Raw genomic sequence first — 6,445 nt, 5'->3', positions numbered from 1 at the left:
CTGACAAAAAGGGAAGAGCAAATATACTTTCATTTAAAATTAATGACCTGGTCCTACTGTCTACTGTAAACCTACCAAAACACGCAGTGACGAATGTAGGCAGTAAGAAACTGCTCAGGTATATCGGCCCGTTTCGTGTACTACATCGCCGGCAATGCGTACACGATCGAGCTGCCTCGTGTTTTATGTTAGGCGTCTCCGCCCGTACAATCACTACGAGGTTTTTTTCCGATTTCGAATTATACCGAAACGGTCTAGGGCATCCGCCAAAGCCTGATGGTTTTCAGTCAAAGCTTTATCTCGGAATAAAATCTAATTCTCTTGAGCCAGACGATCCACTCTTTCCTCCAAGGAAGGGATCTTCTGAGGAGCTGTCAACAGATTGTTTTGAAGGGATTGATGTGTCTTTGGTTCGCCAGTTGTTCGGTCGCACTCTGCCCACAACTTTTCAACAGGTCTCGGCAGAAGGTCCATTGTAGAGCGAGCGCTTTCCCCGCTCGTAAAAGGAATGGAGGCTCTCAATCCCTTGACGCATCTCGTAGAGATGAGAGTCCTTCAACGAGAATCTTTAAGGTAATATGCTTCCTTATGAGCATGACATGCACCCTTAAAACAGCATGGGCATGAGTGCCTCTCTAGCCGAACGGTGCAACTTTTAGCGTGCACCGACTAGGGTCCGTTCTCGAACCGTTTATGGAAAGCATTTATCTTGTCGAGCCAGACTCACGGCATAATGTACAAAGGCTGTTCAAGCTTGACACAAAGGTTTGACATCCTTTGCCCTTTTAGAAGAGTACCACCGATGCCGGAAATTGCATCAATGAAGAATTCCGTCTCATCCTCACCAGGTTTTGAAGCCTGGATGAGTGGAATGTGATATCGATTATTGGTCATATCAGACCAACAAATTAGGTTGTCCTTAGAGGGCAACCAAGGCCTCTTTTCAGAAGCGAACCGCAACGTATTGCGGTCCCTCTTCTGTTGGCTCATGTTAACGTTAACGTCAACTTGGCCCTTGGAGCGATCCCTAGAATCACTCCTTATCTGGTGATGCTATATAGTTCGCATCACCAGCAGCACTCTTCCCATCGCGACCACTTAGTTCCTGGTGACGCATACTAATGTCACCAGAGTGGGCATCGCCCGCGGAGTCATCGGATGATCCCCACCAAAGAGGTCCGACGAGTCGAACAACCTCGTCATCACTTCTCTGGTTGTCATGTTAGAACCCAAAGGTTTAACGGACTCGGTCACGGGCGATCCGGCGGCCTTTACAGTAGATGCTGAGTCGGGCGATGCCAGTGACTTGGTCCAGTCACCTACAATTGGTGTAGCAGGTGACTTGTCACCGTCACCTGCAATGTCATCAACAGGGGACATGTTCCCAGTTACCTACAACGGGAGTAGGAGGTGACGTATTCTCCGCATTAAATGCATTAGCGTCTACTGAAACATTTGCATTACCAACAGCTGCACTGATCCGTGCAGCTGCCACCTTTGCGGCCTCATGGCCCACTCGCACAGACTTGTTAGTCGCCATGTTGATTTTGGTCAAAATCAATTAATGAAAATTTAATCTGTATTTTGATTAAAAAACAATAATGCGAAGTTACAGGGAAAGACATATTAGTATCCCCTTAATCAGTCACTATAGTGACTGTTGATAGGGGAAATGATGGAACGGAATCCCGTTACATAAGGGTCATTTTCTGTAATAGAAAAAATATATGTTATTTCCTATGAGAGGAAATAAATAAAGAGGTACAACATTAAAGTCTTTATACATATTGACATTAAATAGTTGCAATATTTTTAAAATGGGTAATATTGATGCAATAAGATATTAGCTCTATTGATTGGTTGATGTAAGTTTTTTGGTCGTGGGGCACTACACTCATGAGCGTCGTGTCCTAATTTTTGGCAGCGATGGCAGTTCTGCGATCGCTTATTGCTCGAAAAGCGAGGTCTCTCGCTTTCGACGTAAGAGAGGTCCATGGGTTCTGGACCTCCTAACTCGTGTCGTCTTGGTGGACGATATGATGACGAACTAGCTTGAGCCTGTCTCAAGGTAAAGTCCTCCTGTTCCGCAACGGATATTGCTTCTTCAAGCGTATCCAGTTCCAAGCAGAACAGGTGGGTACGGAACGATCCATAAGACCTTGCAAGAACACCGTAATCATCGTGTGTTCATGAACTGGGTTGTTCGTGATACAACTCGCTAAGCTTATGGGCTGGGCATAAGCGTGAACAGCACGCTTGCCTTGCTTGAGTTTCAGAAGCTCTGATCGAGCTCTGAACTCAGCCGTAGGCGATTCAAACGTCTGGTTGAGCCGGGCTTTAAGATTCTCTAGCGACCCACAGACATATGGGTCGCGCAACTTAAGGCCTAGTGCCCAAGTTTTGGCACGACCTGCCAAATTTGACTGAGCAAATGCAACTTGCATTTGCTCGTCGACGAGGTGACGAGCCCTTATGGCATCGTCCAACTCGACATATCATCTTAAGAGGGAGTCTCCTTCGACTCCCTATACTGTGAGATGTCAATCCTTAAGGTTCCGGACGACGGCGTGTGCGTCATTCCAGGTACAGGGGTCTGTACCTGTTGTAACCTCAACAGTTATGCCTGCTGAGAGCCTTGCTGATTAAGCAAGGCTACCTTCTCCTTCGCCTCAAGTTCATGTTGCATGAACTTGGTGATGGCTGAATGGAGGGCAACACTGTCCAAACCGGACAGCATGGCCAAGATGGCATCGTTCCCTACGGTCAAACTCATTCGTTTGACCGCACTCCTTTCTATGTCACTTAGAAAGGAGTAGCTATCACGCGAAACGTGATGCGTATTTCCACAATCATCTAAAATGTTCATGCTAGATGATGGAACTGGTCCTTGGACGGACTACAAAGTGCTACTAGGTGTAACGGGGCACTGCCGACTAGTACTGCTTCAGTACAAGTCCACTTTGCACTTCCTGAGTGCGAGTGGTGCCTCACGTCACTTCACGTACACTAATAAGTGCAGAGGAAGACTCTCTTTCAAACACTTGCTTAAAAGAGGGTTAATTCAAAACTTATTAATATAATTAAGTTCTTCTTGTCTATCTACTTAATACTAACCTTATTATAAGCTAATACAAAACATGTACTAAAAGTCTTATCTGTCTTTCTCTTTGCGCGCGTCCAGCGCTGACTGGACCGCGGAGCAAGTAGATATAATGGTCTATATCTATTAATGGATAAGCTTTTAAAATATTACCATGTAAAGTAATATTCTCTAAATATTCTCTACCTTTTAGATAATATATTAATTAACAACCTTTAAGTATTAATTTCATGTAACGATACACCTCGTTACATCTTTAGCTACCAAAGGTAATTTAAAGGATTAGAATTAGGGGAAAGTAAAACTGTATTAATATATTAACTTTTTACGTGACGATCTTCTATCTACTACTAAACTTTTTATATTAATATCTAACTAAGTACGGCGCCTCCTTGCGCACCGCACAATCGTGTCTTGAAACGATTGGATGAGTTATATAGACTTAAATCAATCAATCAATAGTGTAACGGGTTAAAGTTGCCCTAACGTTGCACATTCCCCGATAAGTACACTTGGTGTACTTAAGGGGATGGTTAATTACTTAGATATAGTAATTAGACCCAGCACTCGGGTGTGGTTCACATTGTGACAAACCTTTGTGTAGGTGATGCACATAGGTGCATTCACATTAGGAGGGATGACGGCTAGCGTCATCCGTTACGCGAGATATCTAGAAAGACGCTCGCACTACATGTTAGTGTTATCTACAGAGATAATGTAGTTTTTAGACTGATTCGTGTTTAATGCGATTAAATATGAATCAGTCTAAAAACTACATTCTACTGAGTATGTGCGTACGAGGAGCCGGATTACCGCTCCCGTGACAACGCTTTACTAGAGTACTTAGTGCGTTGGGTGAGGTGGGTAACGCGCACGCAAGAGAAGACGGTGCTAACCGCTTCCTCCTGTGCTAGGGTGTGTGTCTAAGTAGAGCGTGGCCGCATTAAGACGTGCCCGCCTAGAAATAGAGCTAATGTCTTATTGCATCAATAATACCAAATTTGGTATTGTTGGAACTATTAAAGTCAAAATTAATAAAGATAATAATTTTGAGCTTCTTCGTTTATTTCCCCTTATAGGAATAATTATTGATATTTCTCTAATAGGAAACAATACTTATGTAACGGGATACCCCGTTACAGCAATGGTCTAGAGGCACGTCTACCCCTTCCAGATAACCAGCTCCCCCGATACAGGGACCAGCTTATGGCTTGATGTGACATTTGAAGCTTAATGACTGATCTTTTTGCTTCTCTCAGAATCCGTGGGTTGGACACGACATCAGCCCTCTCGCGGGAGCAAATCCTTTCCGGTATCCTGCATAGAGCTAGCAGCTGTGCGTGTACGCCAGCCTATCCATGGTTGGTGTCTTGCCAACCATGGCATGCCTAGGATGAGGTCATACGGACTCTCAATACCTAGCACTATGAACTTCTCTCTACAGAAGAAGTCACTTGAATACATGCAGCTTTAGTGGCTCGTAGTCACTGGAAAGCTTGGTTTGACGGGGTATCCGCACATATAATAGTAATAGCACATCAGTATATAGAAAGTAACGAGCTTTAAAGAAGAACGTAAGACGATGCTTAGCAGCATGAGTGATAACGAGCCTCTGTGTGAGGTGGCGCCCGATAGAAGCGACGATCTTGCCCACCTTTTCGCGGCTGCCGACCCCGCTTCCGTCCAGTCGGATTAGGGAATTCGAAAGTCAAGTCGCGAGACTGACTTCGGATCTTCTCGACATCCGAGCGAACAAGGAAGCGTTGGTTCCCAGCAATACCCGTTAATGGGTTTAACAACTCGGGGAGTCGTACAAGCTATTAAAGATTAATGAATTTTAGATCAAAAGGATTCAGGGGTTCGTAGAACCAAGTGGCAACTAGTGTCCGAGAGTATGTACCTTAAAAAGGCTTCTATCTCTCATTGATCAAAGCAAAGCCTTAGGAAGGCACTAGACGTTTAAAGATCAAAAGAGGAACTGCACTTTTTAATTATTTGGCTCAAATATCGAAAAGATCATTGGCGGTGTGTTTGCAGACGACCCACCAGCGTTGCATGTAACGGGGTGTAACGGGGCACCTTTCACTAGTACTGATACAGTATTAGTTAACCTTACACTGATTACAGAAGGTGAAGTGCCTCGAAACTTCACGTACACAAGGTACAGAGGAAGGTTTCTAAGTAGCTCAGGGGCTTTAGCTACCAAAGGTAATTCAAAGGATTAGGATTAGAGATAAGTAAAACTGTATTGATATATTTAGCTTCCTACGTAACGTCTACTAAGTATGGCGTCGTCTTGCGCACCACACAATCGTGTCTTCTACGATTGGCGGGGTTGATTACTGAACGTAATTTTGGACCGTATGCCAAAAAGGGCAACGGTCGCGGGTCCGACATTGTTGCGAAATCGCAACAGCGAAGCGGACCGCCAAAAAACGGTCGGGGTCAGTAGGAACGCAACGCCCTACTGATCCAGCAACCTCAAGAGAATTTGCAAATCTCTTGACTAAACTTGCCCCAGACACACAATCATTATGTGTCTCTGTACCTGGTGATGAGGTATTCCTCATCACCTTGAAGTTAAAAGTGACAAATGGTTTGTGACCCAGAGCCCTAGTAGACTGCGGAGTGTCGAATAACTTTATTCGATGCCAGTCACTAGAGGGTCGTAGGCTCAAATATGTTGAGCGCGACATACCTCCAACGAGGATGACGGTGCGTCTAGCGACAGGCGCATCGATAACAGTAATGAAACGCGTAGTGAAATTTCACTACACGTTAAGAGATTTACAGTATGATGATGATTTCATCGTACTGGATTTGGATGACAAATTTGATGTCATCCTAGGTTTACCTTGGCTCAGAAAATACGAGCCAAGGATCAGCTGGCAGCATCGATCCGTAAAGATGCCTGCCACTTGTTCATCAGATGGCCATCTGATGAACGTCTTGGAGCGTCCACAAGCGTGTGGATGTACTACGAGTGAGTGCGATGGCCTCACTTGTGGTACGGTCGTTAGTACAACCGCACAAGATCACAGTGTGATTACCAATCACAATGTGGAGTCAGCTGCCGGCGGCTGTGTTAATGCACAGGCAGCGCCGAAGGTCCACCACTCGAAAAGGTCGAGTGGATTGGGACATGAATGTACGCTTAGTGGGCGACATTCAAGGAGTATACCGGTTGCCCAGAAAGGACAACACGATGATCCAAGGTCGAGTAGAGAGTCGACCGTAGTGGACCCGACTGTGATAGCGCAATCACACTCGGAAGACGTTGAGGGAAGAGGTCCCCACGTATTTGAGGAGAAATCCCCTCAAATGGTAGAAGTTACTAGACTTCTA

This window comes from Bremia lactucae, linkage group LG2, assembly GCF_004359215.1.
Source record: "Bremia lactucae strain SF5 linkage group LG2, whole genome shotgun sequence".
NCBI lineage: Eukaryota > Oomycota > Peronosporomycetes > Peronosporales > Peronosporaceae > Bremia > Bremia lactucae.
The sequence above is the reverse complement of the archived record's forward strand: the minus strand, read 5'-3'. Positions refer to the sequence as shown.